At 40.6% G+C, this 14,126-nt stretch overlaps 1 long non-coding RNA gene across 1 annotated transcript in view; it reads left to right on the top strand.

The window, feature by feature from the left end:
• LOC144339096 (uncharacterized) overlaps positions 1–14,126 on the top strand; it is a 112,417-nt gene that overhangs the window by 26,750 nt on the left and 71,541 nt on the right. Inside the window, exon 2 of the long non-coding RNA XR_013413767.1 lies at positions 9,831–9,905. This is a non-coding gene — a long non-coding RNA (uncharacterized LOC144339096). The remainder of the gene's footprint in view (positions 1–9,830; positions 9,906–14,126) is intronic.

A 14,126-nucleotide genomic window follows, 5' to 3' on the forward strand; every position in this document is an offset into this window, starting at 1 on the left:
ACAATCCTGGCCTGAAAGGCTTATGTTCAGAAATCCTCACCATTTCAAATAAATTTACCCAGTATTTGCAGTGTATCTCCCATGAACCAGTCACTAACTATATTTGGCCATGTGATTACAAAGATGAGTAAAAGGCACTTCTGTTCTGGAGAGGCTCAGAGCCTCCAGAGAGAGGCAGGGGTGTGGGAGGACGAGGGCAGAGTAGGGTAATAATGATTATAGATTCCAAGACGGGGCATAAATGAGGTGCAAAGGGTACACTAAGGAGTTCACCTGGGAGTAGGAGGTCAGAAACGTCTTCACAGAGGAAGTGACTCACATATCAGTTCCATGATATTTATTGACTGACAAAACAGCACTAATTTCTGTGCTAAGGGATTTTACAGGCATTCTCCCATTTATACTTCACAAAAATCTTATGAAGTAGATATTATTCCTGATTTTCAAAGATGTGAAAAGGTAAGTCCAAAAGTTGCATGGCTAAACATGATATTGGAGCTTTGACAGGATTTTAACTCTCAGTCTGACCACTCAAGGGCCCTAACTTCGGGGCCTTGTTTTGCCCATGCACATAAGCCTTAGTTATATAAGGAGATGCCTAGATGTCTACTCTTCATTCTGGTGACAGTAAAATACATGCAAATGAAACTCACAGACAGAGTAGCTAAGGTAAACCTCCCTCCCTCATATCCCTATACTCTCTCAGTTTTAAAGGCATTGAACTTGACAAAAAAAAAATTATTTGCCCTCCAAAGCCACTATTCTTCTCTGTTCCATTACATTGGCCTTGAAATTGACAAAGGAAGGCCTATTGCCAAGGAAGTCAGAATAGAATGGGCTGGGGAGGGAGTAGGAGAGGAAGGGAGAGTGGAGAGAGGAAAGAGTCGTACTTGGGCTGTGAGGACTGAGGGTTGGGGGAAGTAAGGAGAGAGTGAGAGTGGAGGCAGTGACACAATCAAATGGGGAGAGTGAAGAGAAGTTAGACCAGAGAATCAGGGCGAATGAGCAGAAAGAGCCATAGCCAGGCTCAAAAAGGATACACAAGGAGGGACCACACAGCCGGGTTCTCTCTCCTGAGATAATTTCCATAGATTCAGTCAATCCTGGTTACTCTTGCCTTGATATTTGTGTCCCAGACCTGAAGGCCTCATTAGGGGATACTGTGCTGGTTCTTAAAAAAAATACAGACTCAAGTAACGGAAGTACTGGTTTCTGGGGGAAGGGGACTCATTAAACCTAATTTCACTAAGCCCCAATCTCTCCATCAGCGAAGGAGGGGATTGACCGAGTTTATCTCTAGGGACCTTTTCAACTTTGGTTTTCCAGGATTATTGAGACTGCCCATTTTCCCTGGATTTAGTTGGAGAGAAAGGAGACTAAGAGCCTGGGAACTTGAGCCAACTCTGCACGTGCATAGGAAGAAGCATCAGATTTAAGACAGAATCAATACACTGGCTTGGGGCTACAATTACCAAACATGTTATTTAAGGAAGGTTGTCTTAGTCCTACTCTCATTCACGTAGCTTTCCCAAAATTCTTTTGTCACTATATTTCCTTTTTCTCAAATATAGTAACCTCTAACTGAACATTTATCCAGAGGCAGAAAAAGCTGCTGTAGTGTGTAAGTCTCTAGCCCAGCAGGGCAGGCTGAGTAGTGTCCCTCAAAGTGATTAGGTCCAAATCGTGGTACCCATAAAGGCCACTTCACTTGGAAAAAGAGTTTTTGCAGATGTGATTAAGTTAAATTTTTAAATTTAATTTTCTTGTATTATTTTATTTTTTAGTAGAGATGGAGTCTCGCTATTGCCCAGGTTGATCTTGAACTGGCCTCAAATGATCTATCCACCTCAGCCTCCCAAAGTGCTGGGATTACAGACATGAACCACTGTGCCTGGAGATGGAGTTAAAAATTCTGAGAAGAGGAGATTATTCTGGATTGTCTAGGTGAGCCCTAAATGCAATCTCATCTGTCCTTATAAATGGGAGACAGAGGGAGATCTGACACACACGGAGGAGAAGGCCATTTGAGGACGCTGGCCTTGAAGGCTGGAATGAGTGATGCAGGCACAAGCCAAGGAATGCCGGTAGCCACTGGAAGCTGGACAGGGCAAGGAAAAAATGCTCCACTAGAACCTCCAGAGGGATTGTGGCCCTGTGGACACTTTGATTTCCACCCAGTAATACTGATTTTGGACTTCTGATCTCCACAATTATAGGACAATAAACTTGCTTTTAGGACACTAAGTTTGTTACAATTTGTTACAGCAGCCATATGAAACTAATACACTCAGTCTCATCCCACCCCCAATACCTATGTGTTCTTCTGCATCCATACCCTGCATTCTGAACATACCATGGGCCTGCCGTTTCCCTTGGAAGGGTGGGGTATCATCTTGACCCTCTGGATGAGCTGTAATTTATAAACAAACAAACAAACAAACAAACAAAAAAAAAAAAGCCATGGACCTGAAGGTAGGATGAAGACTTGAATCAGAAATCCAGTTTGTCACTTATTGGTGATGGACAGAGGACTTAACCTCTCCAAGTCTGTTTTCTCATCTGTAAAACAGGAATGACAATCCCTGACTAGCTCGTTGTTGTCATGTTAGGGCTACATGATATAATGGACTTAAAGACTGTTTCTTACAAAGACTGTTTCTTACCTTTAAAGCTTGACATATTCATGCCAGGAATCATTTACTGATTTCATTAAATCGTGTTTCCTGGACATAATTCTGGGCAGATTCCTACTGATATCAGCACACAATCCTGAGGAAATGCAATTCAGGGTCAGGTTAGGAAAAACTTTTGTGGCCCTTGCTAGACTTGACATTCCCCAATGCTTGTTTTCTCTAATTCTGTGTGACAGGAAGCAGTGGGACAACAAGGTGTGAATGATCTAAAGGAGGGTTGATGGATGTGAACCCTTTCCCAGGCCCTCTACACTGGAGTAACTGACATGATTTATCTACAAACTTGGTCAAGACCATAAAAATCCTCAGTGTACTCATGACCTTAGCACCACCAAGGTGAAAGGATGTGGCATAAATCCAATAACTTGTGGATAATCTCTTATTTGCTTTGTATCTCTAGTACCTAGGTTGGAAGGCCCAATAAATGTTTGTTGGATGAATGAAGGAATGGGTAGATATATGAATAAATTATTAAAGAAAGGGAATGAGTCCTGAACATCCACATAACCTCCAAACCACAACCTTCTCATATCCTCCAATGTTTGTTCTGACTATATGTTTAGGTTTTAGCTTATGTTCCCCTGTCTTGCACTGTCTCCCTGGATCTCTGTTCTGAGCTTGGCTGGGACAAACTTTCGCAAGTCTCCATCAAGAGTCACTGCCAGATCAAACACACAATGAGGAAAGAAAACTACAGGCCAATAGTCCTCATGAATATAGATGCAAACTCCTCAACAAAATACTAGCAGACCAAATCTAGCAACACATCAAAAAGTTAATTCATCACAGTTAAGTAGGTTCTATTCATGGGATGCAAGGTTAGTTTAACATACGCAAATCAATAAATGTGATTCACCACATAAACAGAATTAAAAACAAAAACCATATGATCATCTCAGTAGCTGTGGAAAAAGTTTTGTATAAAATCCAAAATTCTTTCATGATAAAAACCCTCAACAAACCAGGCATCGAAGGAACATACCTCAAAATAATAAGAGCCATCTATGACAAACCCACAGCCAACACCATACGGAACAGGCATAAGCTGAAAGCATTCCTCTTAAGAACAGGAACAAGACAAGGATGCCCACTCTCACTCCTCCTATTCAACATAGTACTGGAATTCCTAGCCAGAGCAATCAAGCAAGAGAAAGAAATAAAATCATCCGAATAGGAAAAGAAGAAGTTGAATTATCTCTCTTCACTGATGATATAATTCTATACCTAGAAAACCCTAAAGACTCCATCTAAAGGCTTGTAAAACTAATAAATGACTTCAGTAAAGTTTCAGGATACAACATCAATGTACAGAAAATTAGCAGCATTTTTCAGGAATGCTTTGGGGGATTTAAAAAAAACACAAATCAGTAGCATTTCTATACACAAATAATGTTCAAGCTGAGAGCCAAATCAAGAACACATTTCCATTTTCAAAAACTATAAAAAGAAAAAAGACCTAGGAATACATTTAACCAAGGAGGTGAAAGATTTCTACAAGGAGAACTACAAAGCTGAAGGAAATCATACACAATACAAACAAATGGAAAAATATTCCATACTCATAAGCTGGAAGAATCAATATTGTTAAAATGGCCATACTGTCCAAAGCAATCTACAGATTCAATACTATTCCTATCAAACTACCAATGTCATTATTTGCAGAACAAGAAAATACTATTCTAAAATTCATGTGGAACCAAAAAAGAGCCCAAATACCCAAAGCAATCCTAAGCAAAAAGAACAAAGCGGGAAGTATCACATTACCCAAATTCAGATGATAGTATAAGACCACAGTAACCAAAATAGCATGGTACTGGTACGAAAACAAACCCACAAACCAATGGAACAGAATAGAGAACCCAGAAATAAAGCTGCACACCTACAGCCATCTGATCTTTGACAGTGTCAACAAAAATAAGCAATGCTGAAAGGTCTCCCTATTCAATAAATAATGCTGAGATAACTAGCTGGGCATATGCAGAAGATTAAAACTGAACCCCTTCCTTATATGTTATACAAAAATTAACTCAAGATGGATTAAAGAATTAAATGTAAGATTTTGAACTATAAGAATCTCAGAAGAAAACCTAGGAAATAGCATTTTGGACATAGGCCTTGGGAAAGAATTTATGACTAAGTTCTCAGGAGCTATTATAACAAAAACAAAAATTGACAAGTGTGACCTAGTTAAACTAAAGAGCTCCTGCACAGCAAAGGAAACTCTCAACAGAGTAAACAGACAAACTACACAACGGGAGAAAATATTCGCAACCATGCATCCAATAAAGGTCTAATATCCAGAATCTATAAGGAACTTAAACAACTGAACAAGCAAAAAACAACCCCATTAAAAAGTGGGCAAAAGACATGAACAGACACTTCTCAAAAGAAGACATATAGGTGGCCAACAAACATGCAAAAATGTTCCACATTATTAATTACTGGAGAAATGCAAATCAAAACCACAATGAGATACCATCCCACAACAGTCAGGATGTCTATTATTCAAAAGTCAAAACATAAAAGATGCTGGCAAAACTTCAGAGAAAAGGGAATGGTTATACACTATTGATGGAAATGTAAATCAGTTCAGCCACTGTGGCAAACAGTTTGAAGATGTCTCAAAGAACTGAAAACAGAACTACCATTCAACACAGGAATCTCATTACTGGGTGTATATCCAGAAGAACATAAATCATTCTACCAAAATGACACATACACTCATATGTTCATCACAGCACTATTCACAATTGCAAAGATATGGAATCCACCTACATGCCCGTGAATGGTGGATTGAATAAAGAAAATATGGTACATATACACCACGGAATATTATGCAGCCATGAAAAAGAACCAAATCATGTCCTTTGAAGCAACATGGATGCAGCTGGAGGCCCTTATCCTGTGTAAATTAACCCAGGAACAAAAAGTCAAATACTGCATATTATCATTTGTAAGCAGGAGCTAAACATTGAGTACATATGGACATAAAGATGGGAAAAATAGACTCTAGGACCACTAGAGGGGATGAGAGGGAGGGCTAAAAAACTATTGGCCGGGTGCGGTGGCTCATGTCTGTAATCCCAGCACTTTGGGAGGCTGAGGTGGGCAGATCACTTGAGTTCAGGAGTTTGAGACCAGCCTGGCCAACATGGTGAAACCCGGTCTCTACCAAAAATACAAAAAATCAGCTGGGAGTAGTGGCATGTTCCTGTAATCTCAGCTACTCGGGAGACTGAGGCAGGAAAATCAGCTTGAACCTGTGAGGCGGAGGTTGCAGTGAGCTGAGACTGTGCAACTGTACTCCAGCTTGGGTGACAGAGCAAGACTCTGTCTCAAAAAAACCAAAAAGCCAAAAAACAAAAACCCAAAAAAACTAACTCTTGGGTACTATACTCACTAGCTGGAATCAATTATACCTCAAACCTGAGCATCACACAATATAACTATGTAACAAACCTGCAGATGTGCCACCTGAATCTAAAATAAAAGTTGAAATTATTCAAAATAAAACTACTTCTTTGGGAAGAAAGGAGTCACTGCCAAGACCCATAAGCACTGTCCATGGTCTTACCCTGAATCTACTGGTTACCTGTAATCACCATCTACGTGAGTTTCCAACCACTCCCTGTACTGGGCCCCACAGGTGCACAACCAGCCCTAGTTATCTGAGGGCAGTACCCTCTCTATCTTATATTCTTGAACAGGTTATTTGCACCTTAGAACCATCAACTCCAGCAGAATTAGGGTTTCTCAACTTCTATCTCACCCTTTCTTTCTCCTGGGCCACTGTGGTTCCCTCAGATTTCAGTAGAGACATGATTGAGAGTGAAAATAGGACCAAACATTTCTATAGATCAAATGGGATTTTTGAGAAACCTGATTTTCAAGTAAGAGATGTTCATTGTATAGAGCTTGGAAAGTACATAAAAGCATAAAGCATTAGGAAAAAGTAATCATAATTTCACCATCTTGAGTCAATCACTGTGAACATTCTTGTACATGTCTTTCTAGTCTTTTCTGTAATTTTTACATAATTAAGATCATAGAATATGTACAATTTAAACCTTGCTCTTTAAATTTATTTTGTACAAATCATTTCTCATATTGTTAAAAATTCTCCAAAAATGTAATTTTTAACATTTGCATAAAATTCCTCAACCTCATATTGATTGCAATTTATAGGTATGATCCACAGGCTGACTTTCCCTTATTCCTCCGGCTCTGTCCTATTTTCTTTGTTCCCTGTAGAATTGCAGAATTCAGCATTTCTTTGTGTCCCGTAAGAAGAATTAGTTCACTCCAAAGCATTGAGGGTAATACAGACTTGTACTGAAGATCCCACAGGGAAGATGTGAGAAAGATTTTACCTGGTATATCCTATGCAAACAAATTTAGTAAATACATCTCTTAACCACTTCTGATTTATATTAAATCAGAAGCCTCTACGTGGCTAGAGGCGTTTTCCCCCCATTTCTTCTTTCCTTCTTCCTAGATACCACCTCCACCCCTTCATATTTTTTAACTGCTCTTATAAGGAAGAGCTCCTAGTTTCACACACTTACCTTTGTCTTGAGACTGACGAAAACAGAAAAGGTCTGACCACCAAGACCCACCTACCTTTCTAAAAAGGCAATAGAGGCCAGGTGCGGTGGCTCACGCCTGTAATCCCAGCACTTTGGGAAGCCGAGGAGGGTGGATCACGAGGTCAGGATATCGAGACCATTCTGGCTAACGTGGCAAAACCCCGTCGCTACTAAAAATACAAAAAAAGTCAGGCGTGGTGGTGGGCGCCTGTAGTTCCAGCTACTCGGGAGGCTGAGGCAGGAAAATGGCGTGAACCTGGGAGGCAGAGCTTGCAGTGAGCCGAGATGGCGCCACTGCACTCCAGCCTAGGCGACAGAGTGAGACTCCGTCTCAAAAAAAAAAAAAAAAAAAAAATGGGCAATAGAGTGACAGTCATCTGATATTTGAATAGGCCTTCGAAACCCGCCCTCATTCCAATTGATCTCACTTATCATCATCAAAATGTTTCTTCCAGGACATAAAATGCTTTCCTAAGAGTAAATGGCTTTCTCAATTTCATTACATTGATGTGTAATAAAATCTCCTTGATTTGTTTTTCATGGAATCAATTCTTTTTAATTTAGGTCTGAATAGAAAATTTTTGTTTTAAAAAAGAAATAGAAAACTGTTCATGAAATTTGGAACCTGTATAAATGAATTCCATAGATACCCCAAAAACAGTTGTACCCATCAACTCTAACCAAAGGAATTTGATTAGAAGAGGGGGAAGAGAGATTACTTACATAAAACAACTCCAGTCCATAGACACTTGGTGAAAGAAGAAGTTGTACCTCACTGGCTGGTAGTCTAAAGAAATTCAGGTTACATTAGCAAATACAATCACATTTCAAAATATTGTAATGTGATTTTTATTTTAAGAGTGCATTATACAAATTGCTTTCATGTACATATTTTGCAAAGCTTACAACTCTACAAGGTAGGCAGGATCTCTATTTTTCAGGAAGCGAAGATTGTGAAGGGAAGAAAATAGGCATCAAATAGCATGGCCAAGGCCATATAGCCAGAAAACAGCAGAGCCAGTATTCAAACCCAAGTATTTAAAAAATAATAATAATAACTTTAAGTTTAGTGGTACGTGTGCAGGTTTGTTTTATAGGTAAACTCATGTCACGGCAGTTTGTGGTACAGATTATTTTATCACCCAGGCATTAAACCTAGTACCCATTAATTATTTTTTCTGATCCTTTCCCTCTTCCTACCTTTCATCCTCCAATAGGACCCAGCGTATGTCATTCCCCATGTGTTCTCATCATTTATCTCCCAATTATAAGTGAGAACATACAATATTTGTTTTTCTGTTCCTGAGTTTGTTTGTGAAGGATAATGGCCTCCAGCTCCATCCATGTTCTTGCAAATGACATGATCTTGTTCTTTTTTTATGGCTGCATAATATTCCATGGTGTATATGTATCACATTTTCTTTATCCAGTCTACCATTAATGGGCATTTAGGTTGATTCCATGTCTTTGCTATTGTCAATAGTGCTGCAATAAATGCATGTGCCTTTATAATAGAATGATTTCTATTCCTTTGGTTATATACCCAGTAATGGAATTGCTGGGTTGAATGGTGTTTCTGTTTTTAGGTCTTTGAGGAGTCACCACATTATCTTCCTCAATGGTTGAAATAATTTACATCCCCACCAATAGTGTATAAGCATTCTTTTTTCTTTGCAACCTTGCCAGCATCTGTCATTATTTGACTTTTTAATAATAGCCTTTCTGACTGTTGTGAGTTGGTATATTATTATGGTTTTGATTTGTATTTTTCTAACGATCAGTGATGTTGAACTTTTTTCATGTGATTGTTGGCCACATGTATGTCTTCTTTTGAGAAGTATCTGTTCATGTTCTTTGCCCACTTTTTAATGGTGTTGTTTGGTTTTTCTCTTGTAAATTTGTTTAAGTTCCTTATAGATGCTAGATATTAGACCTTTGTCAGATGCGTAGTTTGCAAAAGTTTTCGCCCATTCTGTTCACTCTATTGATAGTTTCCTTTGCTGTGCAGAAGCTCTTCAGTTTAATTAGATCCCATTTGTCAATTTTTGCTTTCGCTGCAATTGCTTTTGGTGTCTTTGTTATGAAATCTTTGCCAGTTCCCATGTCCGGAATGGTGTTGCCTAGGTTGTCTTCCAGAATTTTTATGGTTTTTGTTTTTACATTTAAGTCTTTAATCTATCCTGAGTTAATTTTTTGTGTATGGTGTAAGGAAGGGGTCCAGTTTCAATCTTCTGCATATGGCTAGCCAGTTATCCCAGCACCATTTCTTGAATAGAAAATCCTTTCTTCATTGCTTGTTTTTGTTAGATCTGTCGAAGATCAGATAGTTGTAAGTGTGTGACCTTATTTCTGTGTTCTCTATTCTGTTCCATTGGTCTATGTGTCTGCTTTTATACAAGTTCCATGATGTTTTGCTTACTGTAGCCCTGTAGTATAGTTTCATGTCAGGTAGCATGATGCCTCCAGTTTTGTTCTTTTTGCTTAAGATTGTCTTGGCTAGTCGCAAACCCAAGTCTTCAGACTGCTTTATTCTGTTCTTTCTACCATGCAGGTTCCCATGGCAAATCCATTAAATTGCCCAAACACAGTGGTGATCAGGAGGCAAGGAAAACCAAGATGGAACAAGGTAAGCATCAATCCCTCCAACCCTCTGCTGTCCCCCAGATGCCTCATTGTCTTTGGGCAGTGAGTCATCAAGCATTGCTCTCCCACTTCTTAAATCCCTGCTTGGTGCCCTACAATCCCTCTTCAAAATGGATTGCGGAAGCTGGAATTTGTGGATGCCTCCCCTGGGGGCTGGGAGGGTGGGGTGAAGAAGGTTGCTGGTAGCTGTCCTCCTTCATCGTCCCTCTCTGAGATCATCCACCCAGCAGTTGACTTTAGGCACTAAATCCTCCAAAACACAACTCAGAGGGCAGCTTCCATGACTCCACTTCCCTTTGAAGGGCTGATGGCACCCAAGAAAAACTGCTTTCAGGTTGCTAGAGAGAATAGGGATAAAAGCTGTAATGTCTTGACCACTTAGGTGCTGGGCCCCGTGTTGGCACTTTATATGCATTCTCATATTTTATTTTTTCATGCCATTTCTACTAAGTGAGCATGACTATCTTATTTTACGGATGAGGAAGTTAACTTGCCCACTGTCGCACAGATGGTAAGAAGCAAAACCCAGACCAGGACCAGAGGTCTTTTCTCTCCATCTGGACACCTTTCAACCACACCATATTGCTTTAGAGGCTCATTTTGCTTACTCTGGATGAAAAGGGCATGGGAGTGTGGGAAATGACGCAATGATAACTGCTCAATAGAATATTCCTGCAGATGAACAAACTCATCTGTTCCCACCTGGTGTGCAGCAGATACACACTGAGGTTGAACTGACTGCTAAAATGTTGTCTGGTTGGTAAATTGCCACCCAGGTGCTTCCTCAGCACCCCAGCCTTCCTGGCCAGTCCCCCAGTACCTCTTTACAATCCAGCAACTAAAGGGCTATCACTTGGGCATTGGGGTTGCAGGGTCCTGCCCAGTGCTATGGTCATTGTTTCCTCTGACTGGTTCTTTGCTGCACCAGTATTACAGGTGTTGGCATCATTCCTACCTGACTGAATGAAAGCTGTGTAATGGGGACTGTTGGAAGTTAAGTAATATCTGACATAAAAAAATCCTGCTTTCAGAGGTAACTTGTGGGTGACAAGGTGTCTCCCCAGAGGGAGGGAAAGTGAGCACCAGTGAAGGTTTGCTCAAGAGGATCTCATGAGTGAGAAAGGATGTGTGCCTGCAAAAGTGACCATAGGGTGAAATTCTTCAAATAAACCCTGTTGTCTTATTGATTCATATGATAAAAATCAGAATTATGCTTGAATAGTCAGTTTATTATTGAAGAATAGAAGGACACATTTCTGATCAGGCAGGGAATGCGGTGGCCTGTGCCTGAAGCATGCTGGCTTTTGCAATGTAGAATTGCTTTTGCAGAACTTTGCAGACTTGAAACACTTTATTAACCTTAGAGTCTCCTGTCTACTGCAACCTCTCAGCCCTTTTCAGGACATAGGGAGCTCACTAATTTCTGAGGGTATGACTCAGAGCTTCTGGAACTGGGCTCCCTTCTGTCCATTTCTGCCGAGAAATGGTCATAATAACTCTTATTTAATGAACAGCTTAGATCTGCCAGGCACTATGCTAGATGGTTAATATATTTCATCTCATTTACTACTCATTGCAATTTAGTCATGTAAATTTTATTATATTCACTTTATAGACAAGGAAACTGAAGCTTGGAGACAGTTTTAAAAGTTATCTATGGTAACTCAGCTGGTAAAAAACGAAATTGTCTAACTCAAGTACAGCAGACTTCAAATCCCACATTCTCCCCTCTCTAGTACACCGCTTGGTCTGGGTAGTCAGGGCATCTCGCCGAGCTCTAAGGCCGTGACATGGTCTGGCTGCTGCCTCCCACTGTGACCTCGTCCTGGACTCTACTCTCCCCTTCACTATGCTCCAGCCACACAGACCTTCTTTCTGCTCCTCAAATGCACTCAGTTTGTTTCTGTTACTGTGCTTTCACTCTTGTGACCTGCTGTGCCAGGAATCTAGAACTTGAAATCTAGAATTTCAAGTTTTGAGGGTGTAAAGATATATGAGACAAAGTTCTTGCCTTCAAGAAATCTATAATCTAGTGAGGGGAGGCAGATCCACAGATCAATAATTACAGTGTAATGTACTAAATTCGAGAGTAGAGTTTTGTATTAGTCTGTTCTCACACTGCTAATAAAGACATACCTGAGACTAGATAATTTATAAAGGAAAGAGGTTTAATGGACTCAAGTTCCACATGGCTCAGGAGACCTCATAATCATAGTGGAAAGCAAAGGAGAAGCAAAGGCACGTCTCACATGGCAGCAGGCAAGAGTGCATGTGCAGGGGAACTCCCATTTATAAAACCATCAGACCTCATGGGACTTATTCACTATTACGAGAACAGCACAGGAAAGGCCTGGCCCCATGATTCAATTATCTCCCACCCAGTCTCTCCCATGACACGTGGGAATTATGGGAGCTATAGATTCAAGATGAGATTTGGGTGGGGACACAGTCAAACATATCAAGTTTGCTAAAGACATAACAGAAATATAGAGATAGGAAACTACCCAAAGAACAGCCTGGAAGGCTCTCTGAAGGAGTGATGCTGAGCTGAGTCTTAAAGGGCAAGATGAAGTGTAAGTGAACAAGGCAGAGTGTGAAGGCAGCGGAAGGTCCTCTCACATTCCAGGCAGAGGAGACAATCAGAGGAAAAGTGAAACGATTAGAAACCATGGCATATATGGAAGTGGGTGATTCACAGTTTGGCATTCTGGAACACCAAGTGTTAGGAGATGAAGCTGGAGAGGCAGGCAAGGGTCAAATTGTGGAAGACCCTAGGGCTAGGGAGACCAAATAATTTGCTGTCCAAATCAGGATACTTTGACGTGAGAGAGGATGCTAGTTAGTGGGACCTCAAGACAACAGGGATAAACTGGAACTGTCCTGGAGACGCTGGTATGCACAGTCACTCTCACCTAGAGTCCACGCTAAGGAACTTGGACCTCGGCCTATGCACAATGAGGAGATGCTATAAGGTTGCAATTGAGAGGTGGCAAAATTAGACTTATTTTTTTTAAGGGTCATTTGGGATGAATTGGAGGGATGGGTTTGATAAGCTGGGGACAAGAAGACCACTTACAAGGCCCTTATAACAGCACAAGAGAGAGGTGGAAACGGATTGAGGTGATGGTGGTCATAATAGGATAAAAAAAGAAGGGAATATATCAATACTTAAAGGAATACTAAGGTGGCAAGATTTTGGGGATTTTGTGGTCGATAGGGAGAGGGAAGAAAGAAGAATAATTGGCATGCCCTCCAGGTTTCTTAAGTAGGGAACTGGGTAGATGGCAGTGCCACCTAAAGTAATGGAGAGCAGGCTTTGGAGATGTGTACTGAGTTTGACTTTAGACAGGTTGAGTTTGAGGGGCCTGAGAGATATATGGGGAGAGATGTCCAGTAGACTGTTATGAGTCTGAAATATGGAGAAAAGGCTGGAGACTTACCTGGAGCTCATCAGAATGTAGAAGAATACCAAGAAGTTTAAAAAAAAAGTCTCACAGAAAGTATGTTCGCTGAGAAGAATGGTGGGTTAACACTATTTCTTATTCTGTCTTGGCAATTTTCTTTCAAAAAATAAACTTTATTTCATTAACAGGATATTTAATTAACACTCTAATCACTTGTGAAAATTAATGAGTTTATGATTTTCCCTTGCAAAAACTTGCCTCAGGTTCTCCAAATTTTTAATTATGTTATTATTTTCCACAAACTCTGTTAGTTATGTATGGCATGGTTCAGCATCTACTGTTGGTAAAGGTCAGCATTGTGTTCACTAGGTTGCCACCAGAGCCAGGCAGTGATGACTGGGTTGCGAGAATAAAGCTGGACTGGGCCTTCTGTTCTTTTTGACTCTTTTTTTTTTTGAGATGGAGTTTCACTCTTATCGTCCAGGCTGGAGTGCAGTGGTGCGATCTCGGCTCACTGCAACTTCTGCTCCTTGGCTCAAGCAGTTCTCCTGTCTCCTGCCTCAGCCTCCCAAGTAGCTGGGATTATAGGCATGCGCCACCACACCCGGCTAATTTTTGTATTTTTAGTAGAGACAGAGATTTGCCATGTTGGCCAGGCTTGTCTCCAACTCCTGACCTTAGGTGATCCACCTGCCTTGGCCTCCCAAAATGCTGGGATTACAGGTGTGAGCCACCACGCCCAGCCTGATTTCTTTATTTGTTTCTTTTTTAATTTTATTTTTGAGTATGTGATGTGGGCA

Source organism: Macaca mulatta, chromosome 2 (assembly GCF_049350105.2).
Source record: "Macaca mulatta isolate MMU2019108-1 chromosome 2, T2T-MMU8v2.0, whole genome shotgun sequence".
Classification (NCBI taxonomy): domain Eukaryota; kingdom Metazoa; phylum Chordata; class Mammalia; order Primates; family Cercopithecidae; genus Macaca; species Macaca mulatta.